The following is a 12,500-nucleotide window of genomic DNA, read 5'->3' as shown; positions in this document are numbered from 1 at the left end:
TTATTTTAAAAAGCTGTCGAACAAACCTTGACTGATTGCATGGTAAAAGTGTAAAATTGCCCTTGGGTTGTTTCCCTTAACTAGTAGTAGTATCGTTCGGCTACACTTCTATGTTCAAGGTATCAATCCAGGTTCGGAAGTCATCATCACATTTGTTGATGGTTTCAAATCCCCCTTCCAGTTTTGTCTCTGGGCGTTTCCCTTTACTTAATTCAGAAAAGTGAGTGGAGCAGGCACTTATGTTGGTAACAACAAGAGATGAAGTGAGTAGAAAAGTGCCAGAAGACAATTGAGCGGCGGTGGTGGGGTTTGAACCTGCGACCTTATTGGTACGACAACTCCGCCTGGCAGGTGAGAGCGTGGCTCTACCGCGTGAGCTATCCACGAATACAAAAATATTCGTATCAAACCCAGGTCATTTCTAGAGCTCTCTCTCACCCACTTCTGGAGACCGCCGGTTCGCTCGCCACAGAACCATCGCGAAGTTACTTGACCAGCAGTTAAGCTTAATAGCCAATATTCTCAACACAAACATAACATAGAAACGATTGAGACATTGAGTATGCTCCGGTATATGGGGTGAATTTTTTAATTCAGAAAAGTGAGTGGAGCAGGCACTTATGTTGGTAACAACAAGAGATGAAGTGAGTAGAAAAGTGCCAGAAGACAATAGAGAATACAAATTTTCGCGGCGGTGGTGGGGTTTGAACCTGCGATCTTATTGGTACGACAACTCCGCCTGGCAAACCCCACCACCGCCGCGAAAATTTTTATTCTCTATTGTCTTCCGGCACTTTTCTACTCACTTCATCTCTTGTTGTTCCCTTAACTTAGCTCAATGAAAGTGCGGAAGGCCTCCCTTAAAAAAAAAAGAATAAAATAAAAAAGGACGCTAAGGAATACGAGCGAAAAATATGTTGTTTTTATATATTTAATCAAGAACGACATTAGTCTAGTTACGCTCTGCGTGTGATCTGCCTAGATTTTTTCTGTCTGAAAGGTTAATTAACCACATTACCAACGTCGCGAAATGATTATTTGTTTTAATCATTTATTCAAGGTCTTCAGGCGCTTTATATTATTATTATTTAAAATCTAGATATAATCACAATTTTCCCTTTGAAACACACAATAATATACGACTGAGCACTCAGAATATGTCAATAATAAGAATGGATGGATTTTTTGTTGTTGCTTTTATTTATTTATTATATTTTCTTCTTCAATGTTTTATCTATTTCTCCCTTTTTAATATTTTTATTTCAAAGAGTATTCATTTTGTAATATATTGTTACTAATTTTTCAATGGCATTTAAACCTTGGTCCATTTTAAAGCCTTATTACCGTCACACATTGATTGATAATTGTTTAACTTTTATTACTTCAACTGTTTGATATGATATGATATGCATATATGATATGATATTATATGATCTTATATGATATGATATGGTATATGATAAAAACCGTGGCTAGAAATTTCTTGAGTAAGCCGGAACCACTTGCTTTCTTTCAATTTAGACATGATGATATTCAACATTTCCATTTTAAAAATTGAATATAATTTCCTTGCTTGTCTTGTTCATGTGTAAGGTTTGTGCGCACGCGCGCGTGTATGTGGTTGTGTGCGTATATCAAGGCCCTGGTGTGTATGCATGTCAGTGAATGTTTAACTTTTTATTTATGTTTCCGCGAGCTTGTTTTATATATCGACGAGTTGAAGACTGAATAGACATGATTTTGTTGTTCACAATTTGAGACCTTTTATTACTCCAGTCTGCACTCCGATGAAAAGATTAAAACTTGAATTGGTTTTGAATGGTTAAGGCGTATCTCGTCCATATCGGTAAATATTTCAAAATAGCTTCCACCCACTTTATCGATTGATATCACGTTGTATTTTATTCTTTTCACACATGGCTTGGAACAGCTTGAAATCATGTCATCTTTATCAGTTTGAATAGCGTAGCTCTCGGTTATGTGTGTGTGTGTATCGATACTGTTTAACCAGTTAACTGTCATACTCTGGAAAAACAAATATTTTAAAAATTTAGCCAGAAAACTCTTCCTACAAATATCGATTGATTTAAACGACCCTCATCTTGGAAAATACCTCTCAAACCTGGGACTTTTCAAAGTCTCAGATTTGAGATTTTTTTTCCAAGATGAGGGTCATTTAAATCAATCGATATTTGAAGGACCAGTTTTCTGGCCAGATTTTTTAATGCGTGTTTTTCTAGAGTACGGCAATTAACTGGTTAAATAATTATTTTTGTTATTCGTGTGTCTTAGTTACGATTTAGTCGATTCACGGACAGCAATGTCATTGTAAGAGCTGCTGTCTTCAGAACATACTGGCTAGTCAAATTAATAGACACTTAGATAACCACTCCTCTCGGACAGTCGTCATAATGTAAAAGATAAATAAAAATGACATGACAGTGATTTGTAAACATAGCTACTGCACAGGCTTTAATATCGATGTTATGTATCTAATTAAAATCGAACCTCAGATTCCCGCCTGTCTTGTTAAAATCAAAAACATGACCTGTTTGATTATTGCTGTAAACTCGTCTGCCCCAAAACGAACAAAATGAAGCAAGAAGTTATTCACACTTGAAAACTTCCCACTACATAAAAGGTATTGGTCGCAATTATGGCACGTATTGAGCATAAATGAAAGCCTCAAAATACAAAATGAAAGCCTCAAAATACAAAATGAAAGCCTCAAAATACAAAATGAAAGCCTCAAAATACAAAATGAAAGCCTCAAAATACAAAATGAAAGCCTCAAAATACAAAATGCCACCCCTCTTGAATACACATACAGACCTGCCTACTTGTTGGGCTAAGTGGTCTAGTGGTATGACACTCGCTTTCGGATTGGAAGGTCCTGGGCTCGAACCTCGCTCGGTGCATAGTTGAGTCCTTGGAGAAGGCTCTTTACTCACACTCTCTCACCGTACTCAGGTGTAAAATCAGTACATGGCCGTTAACAGCGTTGTCTCTGTCCGAAAAAAAAATGTCATGTCGCCTAACTGGCGTCATGTCCCGTACTAGATGTTAAATGTTGCTGTTGGCCAGGGACCCCTTGTAAAGCGCTTTGAGCACGATAAGTTGATATTGTGCTATAAAAAAGCTTATTAAAAAAAACTTGAAATATATAAACATTCGTAATTTCTAGGAAATAAGAATAGAAGTTGCTATATTTAGCTTTATAGATCAACAATTTATCTTCCTCAGAATGATTTAATAACACTTCAAAATCCGTAAAATTGTGAACTTTGGCATCAACTATCATTTTCAATAATTTTTAATGACGTCGAAATGCTCAAGAAATTCTGAAATTGGAGCCAAAATTTCGTAATTTTAACGAATTTTTCGCAGTTGTAGGCAGGTCAGTACGTTTTTCTTCGTGCCCAATGCTCTATATTATTATAAATAGTTCGAAGATGACGTCACTCAGGTCTTTGTTATTGTTTTTTGCCATCCGCGTTTATGAGTAATGCTTACTGAACTGTATTAACCTGACTATAAACGTTCATGGATACACACAGTTTTATGTGTTGGTCCGTTATACTTCCGGATGGCAATGTTATGAGCATCTTTGCCAAGCGCATACTATCTATATTATCTATTCTCCAAGAAAGTCGTGTTTCACCAAATTTTAATTTCAGTGGGAAGCAGAAATCGTTACGCCAAACTTTCCTCTCTTCCGGTTCAAAAACTTCTTTGAAGTGTGTATAATCCGTCCTCCAGACAATGTATAAACAATGAATAGGTAAGTCGACATGTGGAATGATAAATAAGCCGGCATAGCTATTTTAGTAGCAGGATAAATAATATAGGTAGATTCTTATGAGGGCAGCGTGGCTTCACGGTACGGTCTTTGCTTCGTATCCGAAAGGTGCCGAGTTCGATCACTCGTCTTGAGTAATGGCTAAATTTGCGGCACGCCTGGGTTATTCCAGTCTTCCCTTGGAATAGACCCTAGAGGCAAATTTCCCCCTTTGGGATGAATAAAGGGAATTTTATGTTGTTTTATTTATTTATTGTGATTACTTGGAGGAAAGACCGAGGATGGATGATCTTTATTGACGACCAGCATATTTGTTTGGACGAAAAAATAAGAAGCCACCACTCTAAAACCAGAAGATCAGTTGCACAATATATTGTGGATCCAGTCTTCCGGAGGACTGGTTTCCACACTACCAAGGAGATTGGAACCAGTATCTTATCATCACATCATTGTTGCCTATTAAAAGCTAAACTATATTTATTAGACATCCTTTTGTTAAAATCACAAATTGCCTCCAATATCCGAAATTCTTTACTTCTAATTTACACACGAATAAGTGGCGTAATGAGTATCATGACCAAAGACAACATTGAAGTAAAAAAAATAAATGAACTTTTGTACACTGTTACACAGTGTGCTTTTCAAAAAATTCTATTTACACATTTCGGGTTTGAATAAATCCAAAGCTATAAAAAATATAATCAAACGGTTTTTGCCATAGGTGCAGAATTGAGTCAAGTTTGGATTGATAACAGTTTAAACAATGTGCCCTTTGGTAGCTGGGTTATGACGTAACGAGTAGAAAAGGGTAATTTTGAAATAAATCGTAATTTGCATTGTGTTTGTTTTTAATCACTGACACATTTCAGGTTTGAATAACTTAAGAACAGCTAGATCCAACGACATCAATTTGACGTTCAACATATTTATCCAAATTTATTAAAGTTTTTTTTTCTTCTGATATCTTACTTGTGATTGTGTGTTTGCTCAATCGTCCAATTTAAAGCTCCGCGTGATCACCACCATTTTGAATGACAAGCCTCAAGATTCTCTCCAGTTGGTCCCACATCTTTTGCAGCATGAGTAATGTGACAGAGCAAGTGGTTTCTCTTAAAATGCTATCGTAATCATCAGTACAATCAGTGATGACATCATATTATCATCATCATCATTGCCTTTTTCATCCTGGGTCAGGTTATAGGCCACAAACAGTTTCCATCCTTCTCTATCCTGAGCTAACTTTTTAAAAAATCTCATTCCAGGTCTTACCACTTCTCTGTATATCAGCTTCTTTAATTCTGTTGTCCTTCATAAATTCTGTCATTCCAGAAACTCTTCGGTCGCCCAAGCTAAAAAAAAAGGGTTTGGTTTGTCCATATTGTACAAAAGACAAGAGTTTCACAGTGTCAAGTCAATGTTCCAAGTTGATAACTTTAGATTGACCATGTAAAATGAAATAAACTTTCGGGAACCATGTCGCACAAAGCTAAAATAAATTACGATTTATATCATAACTACCCTTTTGTATTGATGACGTTATAGCTCAGCTACCAAAGGGCGCACAGTGTTAAAACTTATATCAATCAAAACTTGAATAAATTTTACACATGTTTCAAAAAACCGTTTGATAGCTTTGGAGTTATTCAAACCTGAAATATGTCATGATAAAAAAAAAAACAACAACAACAAAACACTGTACATACGGTCATTGACCGTGCTGACTTCCATAGAAGGCACCGCCTTTAGTCATAATAATATTATATTATTACTACATAGCCGGAACCGGTTCAGTAGGTTATTATCTGTATTGGTTTTCCGAGTTGCCGCATTCCTAGCCCTTGAATGCACGTCACTGCAAATAGTCGCATAACCATCTTATGCAATGAAGGATTTCAGTCACAGTGCTTTGTTATTATTATTATTATTATTATTATTATTATTATTATTATTATTATTATTATTATTATTATTATTATTATTATTATTATTATTTTATTTTACCCCCCCCCCCCCCCCGGCAGTTCATTTCACTAGCGCCTATCCTCACAGGTTGGACTTTAAATTAGATTGTGGACAGCTAACAATCTTGAACTATGTCATGGCGAATTCGAACTCTGAAAAAGAAAGCACGTATCAAAAATTTTAGTCAGAAAGCTCGTCCTTCAAATTATATCGATTGATTAACATAATCCTCACCTTGTCAAAAACTCTTAAACGGGGAATTTTCGAAATCCCAGATTTGAGTTTTTTCTCCTTCTTTTGACCAAGGTAGGGATCGTTTTAATCAATCGATATTTAAAGGAAAAGATTTTATGATCAAAATGTTAAGTACGTGGGTTTTTTTGGTTTTTGTTTGTTTGTTTTTTCTTTTTAGAGTTCGTCAGTCAGTGACATGCGGCATTTACCATTTACGTAATCTGTTTTAACGCGCTGCTTGTGGCCCGAGCGATGACCCGTTACAAAAGGCAGCGAACTTTGCCGAGTGTTACCTGACTTTTTAAATACTTCTCTCTCTACTTATGGTATTAAGCTGCTAAGAGCTGTGGACTGTAAAAAAGTGACAAAGAATTAATATAACAGCTTCAAAAGAGAACAAAATACAAAAGACGGAACGCTTTTGGGTTCAAAACCGTTCTTCAGCCAATAAAAAAACACACACATACACACAAAAAACAAAAAACAAAAAAAAAAAACAAAAAAAAAACAAAAACAAACAAAAAACAAAAAACAAACAAACAACCAAACAAACTCCCCCCAAACAAATAAACAAACAAACACAAAAAAACAACAACCCCCCGCCCAAATACAAAAAAAACAAAAAAAAACAACAAAAAACAAAAAGAAAAACAAATAGCAAAACACAAAACAAAACAAACAAAAAAGAACAAATACAAAAACAAATCAAACATATATAAATACTTTACTCATAAACCAGATTTTAAGTGACACTCCACTTCATAAAAAAAAATCATACATACGGATGGACGGACAGTCTTCTTGTCGAAAATTGAAGATTTATAGATAGAATGCGCTTGGCTTAGAAGCTTACAACATTGCCATCCGGAAGTATAATGGACCAACACACGAAACTCTGTCTAACCATGAATTTTTATAATCTGGATAATGCAGTTAAGTGAGAATTACTCATAATCGTGGATGGCAAAAAAAAAACAATAATAAAGACCCGAATGAAGTCAACTTCATTCTATCTATATGCTGCGATTCGCCCCGCTCGGGATAATTTTATGTAAGCTTTAGTCAAATACAATTAAGAATGAATAAGGGTTACGTTCCACAGGGTTTAAGTTCCACATGTATTTTGGACGTAGAATAATCCTAAACCTAGCTTAATGGTAGCGATCTATAGTCATGTTTTCGTCCAACCTAGTCATTGATCACATGATTTGTTGCTGTACGACGATTGGGCATTTCTCAGTTTATTGAAACACTCTGATTCGTTTATGAAAGTTGTAAACATACGCATGAGTCATGCTGAGCAAAATGACCAATTGTGACGTTGGATATTTCTCAAACTGTGAACACGTTTCACTATGTGGGTCATTTTGAGCACACTTTGCAATGTGACCAATGACCTCGAGCATATGGAAATGTTGCTTCTTTTTGTTTTTAAGGGTTTTACGGTTTTAAAAAATAACAGTACATAACAAGAGAGATGATTTACAAGAAAAAAAAATATCATCTCCCAAAACTATAACTATACATTTGACTGTTTCCCTCCCATCCAAGGACTCCGGCCAGGGTCAGGTCAAAACCAAGTTATCTCATTCCAAGACAAAGACAGAAAGCAATTGGAAAACAGACACAGAGTGATAGAAGACATAGCAAGTACCTCCCTGCCCACTATGGGAGACATGGAAATGTAATATAGATCATGCCCATTGTCAAATAGGAACCACCCCCCCCCCCCCAGATACCCGACTAGAGGATATATTCCTTAATTTTAGTCGTGTTTTCAAATTTTGCTATCCCAACTTTCATTCACGACCAAATTCATGTAATCTTATATTATGTCATTTGATGTATTTTCCTAACCTTTTGTCCATTCGCCAATTCACTGGTTCGCTGGGTCGGTTAGAATTGGAAGAGAGTTATTTGTCATAGACTAGCTTCCTATCCGCTGGATAGCAATTGATTGTTTCTACCCGACGTGCACTTATTTGCAGGTCTGATAACCCACTAAAAAAAAAAAAAATAACGCAAAATATTGTCAATTACAACTATGTTAAACTATGCCCACATGTGGGTTCGGATGTCAGGCCTGCATATATGTTCACGTTTCTACCCGTTTAACGTATAAATCTGGCCGTATGAGTTTTATGACTATCCCTAAATGACACCATCCGCATGCTAAAGAAAGAACGAAATTGACGTCACTCAGCTCTTTGTTATTGTTTTTAGCCAGCCATTTTTATGAGTAGTTCTCACTAATTTCTATCAATCAGAATATAAGCGCTCCAGGTTACACATAGTTTTGTGTGTTGGTATGTTATATCAAGCTGGCGGATGTGTTTTGCTTTGTGAGTACTTAGGATAAACACACAGCGTCAATATCATAATCAAGCTTAATGAGAGAATCGCATGCAGATCCAACGGTGTGCTTTCTGCTGCAGCCTGTTAGAAGCTGTACTAAACCATAGCGGCCTTGTCAATACGTCACCACCGAATTCTATGCCTTATCTAACAGAACGATGAAAATGAAAATATGAAAATGCATAAAGAATCTTTCCCAACGAAGATCGCGAAGACTCCTTGATGAGGGCTAAAGATCTGAAAAAGTGTTTATGAAACAGTGTCAGACAAAGGAAAAAAGAAAAATACAAGGAAAAAAAATCAGCCTGCGTCGACTGTGAATCGAACCGCAGACCTCCTGATTACAAGTAAGACGTCCTTTTATTTCACCACAGAGGTTACCCAATCTTTGAGACGATTTATTAATTCAGAATGGTACGCGTTTTACGCTGTGAAACCTAGCTTGTATCGCACAACACAAAAATTGAACACAAGAGAACGCGGATGATTACATTGAAATCCAGTATCTACATTTTTATCTTTGAAAAATTTATATCGACGTGAAAAATTAAGGAGTGGACACTGGTTTGAAAGAAACAGATCCGAAAAAGATCTTGACTAAGGTTTGAACTTGGTCAAAATGAATCGGAAGCTGTATCTAATACACCACACAACATTTTTAAATATAACGACTTGTTCATTTTGACTGACTGGTTGTAACAAGTTTAGGTTCATTCATCTATCGATGCATGTTGTGAGCTTGAGTTCATTCATCTATCGATCTATGTTTTAACAAGTTTGGGTTCATTCATCCATCGATATAATATGTTTTAACAAGTTTGGGTTCATTCACTTATCGACATATGTTTTAACAAATTTAAGTTCATTCATCTATCGATATATTTTTTAACAAGTATAAGTTCATTCATCTATCGACATATGCTTTAAACAAGTTTGGATTCATTTATATATCGATATGTGTTTTATCAGGTTTAGGCTCATTCACCTATCGATATATATATTGTTTTAACAAATCTGGGTTCATTCTTCTATCGATGTATGCTTTTAAACAAATTTAGGTTTCATATTCATCTACCGATCTGTTTTAACAGTTTGGGTTCATTCATCTATCGGTTTCACGTACCAAGTTTGCCTTCATTCACTTTCGTTTAGGTACTTCCCAAGTTTGCCTTCATTCACTTTCGTTTAGGTTCATTCATCTATCGGTTTTACTTCCCAAGTTTGCCTTCATTCATTTTCGTTTAGGTTCATTCATCTATCGGTTTTACTTCCCAAGTTTGCCTCCATTCACTTTCGTTTAGGTTCATTCATCTATCGGTTTTACTTCCCAAGTTTGCCTTCATTCACTTTGTTTAGGTTCATTCATCTATCGGTTTTACTTCCCAAGTTTGCCTTCATTCCCTTTGTTTAGGTTCATTCATCTATCGGTTTTACTTCCCAAGTTTGCCTCCATTCACTTTCGTTTAGGTTCATTCATCTATACGGTTTTACGCACCAAGTGCGCCGTTCATTCACTTTCGTTTAGGTTTATTCCTCTATCGGTTTTACGCAGCAAGTTTGCATTCATTCAGCTATAGTTTGGGTTCATTCATCTATCGATATATACATATTATTATGAAGCAAAGGTTCCCCTTGTTGTATTAAAAAAAGTGTTTCGTCAACATATGACAGATAGATTATCTATTCGTCTTACCGTGTCACAAAATTGGCTGTGCCACATTTTCTTCTCCTAACCAAACAGCGAGTACCTCCCCACTCCCAGCACATCTATAAGTCGTCCAAACTGACATCATCAATGCGCCAGGGCTTACCCATCGCATGAAACGAATCAATATAATCGCTACTGTGGCTGTTATTTAGTACCATAGTACAGTATAGATCGTATTGATTGCCTTGTCCACCTGCATTATAACATTGTTGATTACACGTGACTATTATTGTTCTATGTGCAACATAAATATTTCGTTAATCGGGATATTGTTTTCATTGAGACAAGGTTTAGCTACGGTAACGTGGTTATTACATGCTACGTCATTTTCTTTTTCATATTTCATTCTATATACTTTTAAATGTTTTAATATGCATACGTCTGCACCCAACTTTCCTTTCAATGATAATAATAATGATAATAATAATAATACTACTCTGTTCACCTATTTTTATAACGTTGATTTCATCCATCCATCCATCAATTCATCCAATTATCTATCTATCTATCTATCTATCTATCTATCTATCTATCTATCTATCTATCTATCTATCTATCTATCTATCTATCTATCTATCTATCTATCTATCTATCTACCTGTCTATATCAACTATCTTTCTACTATACTCTAATCTTCGTATCTATCAATCTATCTATACTATCTATCTATTATCTATTATCTATATCTGTCTATCTACCTTCCTATCTACTACCACCTGCATATCTACTCTCCTTACTATAATATAATATAAATATATACCTACCTACTATCTACTATCTATCTATCTACATCATCTAATCTATCCATCTATCTATCTACTATTATCTATCCTCTATCTTCTATCATCAACACATCTATCTACTCTGTCATCATACAACTATTCATTTATATATTAATCGTAGATTCTGTCATCCTATCTACCACCAATCTAGTATTCTATACAATGCCTGTCACTGTACCCCCCCCCCCCAACCCCGCCATATCATACTCCTTACTATAAGTATAATATAAATAATAATACCCAGACCAATGCCACTTGCCGATAAGACCCGCCCTAACCCTTACCATCTACATAATTTAATCCTGCCCTGATTCCCTACCATACAACACATACTACTCGCAAATATCGAGGGAAACAATACTCTCTGTACCAACGCAGTGCAAAACAGCTTCGATTTCCCACCTTGCTCATACGCCACCTTATACTTCCCCCCCCCCCCCCCCACCTACACACTCTTAACTTACACCTGACCCACCTTCGAGCCGGGTTTCACGTAATTCTTGATTCGACGCCTTGTCCACATTGTTCATAGGTCGGTCCTACGGTCCGCACCCCATCCAACACTTCCAATAATGGAGACCTGCCTAGTTAAACTTGGGAAAATTCGTAGTTTTTAGAGGTTAACAAGTATAGACATTATAACTACCTTAGAAAATTACCTTTTTGTCCTCAACAAGGTAATGATATTAACTCCATTATATATACTAGCTCTGGCACCAGAATATCGTATCCACGATGTTTGATAAAATCAAAGATCTTTATATATAGATCTCCGTTTAGAATCCAAAAAAAAAAATATTTAAAAATCGTAATATTACGAAATTTTCGTATTGGTAGGCAGGTATGATTAATGTCTTTATTCTTCCTCTCTTACAAACACGTTCTTCTTAGACTCGTCGTCGTCGTCGTCTTCTTCTTTTTCTTCCTACTCTTCCTCCTCCATCTCTTCCTACCCTTTTCCTTCGCCATCATTATTATCATCATCTTCACCATTGATGTTATAATAATCGGATAATAATAATAATAATAATAAAAAATAAAATAATAATAATAATAATAATAATAATAATAATAATAATAATAATAATAATAATAATAATAATAATAATGATAATAATAATAATGATAATAATAATGATAAACGGGTAACAGAACGTAAATAATTGCAGTTAGATTATAGTATAGGTATATTATCGAATCAAAAATATATATTTTTAAAAAGTGACAAATTTACACCCGAAGAAATTGAGCCACTTGTTTATTTCTTTCTCCTTCCTCCTCCTCTTCCTCCTCGTCATCGTCGTCTTCTTCTTCTTCTTCTTCTTCATCTTCTTCTTCTTCTTCTTCTTCTTCTTCTTCTTCTTCTCTTCTTCTTCTTCTTCTTCTTCTTCCTCCTCCTCCTCCTCCTCCTCCTCCTCCTCCTCCTCCTCCTCCTCCCCCCCTTTCTCTTCATATCCTCCCCCTTCGCGAAGTTCCAGGTTTGAGAGTTTTTGCCAAGATGAGGGTCATTTAAATCGATCGGTATTTGAAGGACGATTTTTCTGTCCAAATTTTAAATACTTATCTTTCCAGAGTACGACTGTTAACTCTTTCAAAGGCTATTAGTATGTATTTTCGCCTAACAGACTTCATGTCTCATTCTACATGTTACGTGTTGCTG

At 35.7% G+C, this 12,500-nt stretch overlaps 1 protein-coding gene across 4 annotated transcripts in view; it reads left to right on the top strand.

The window, feature by feature from the left end:
• LOC144967331 (uncharacterized) overlaps positions 1-12,500 on the top strand; it is a 33,671-nt gene that overhangs the window by 16,099 nt on the left and 5,072 nt on the right. Inside the window, exon 1 of one of the 4 annotated variants that reach the window (XM_078904424.1) lies at positions 10,151-10,357. The exons of the other annotated variants lie outside the window; for them this stretch is intronic. The gene's annotated coding sequence lies outside the window, so the exon portion shown is untranslated. Of the gene's footprint in view, positions 1-10,150; positions 10,358-12,500 lie in introns of those variants that run through there. 4 annotated transcript variants of the gene reach the window in all.

The sequence above is a fragment of the Berghia stephanieae genome, chromosome 3 (genome assembly GCF_034508935.2).
Source record: "Berghia stephanieae isolate SIO BIC M18660-M18661 chromosome 3, UCSD_Bste_1.3, whole genome shotgun sequence".
NCBI lineage: Eukaryota > Metazoa > Mollusca > Gastropoda > Nudibranchia > Aeolidiidae > Berghia > Berghia stephanieae.
The sequence above is the reverse complement of the archived record's forward strand: the minus strand, read 5'-3'. Positions and strand labels throughout refer to the sequence as shown.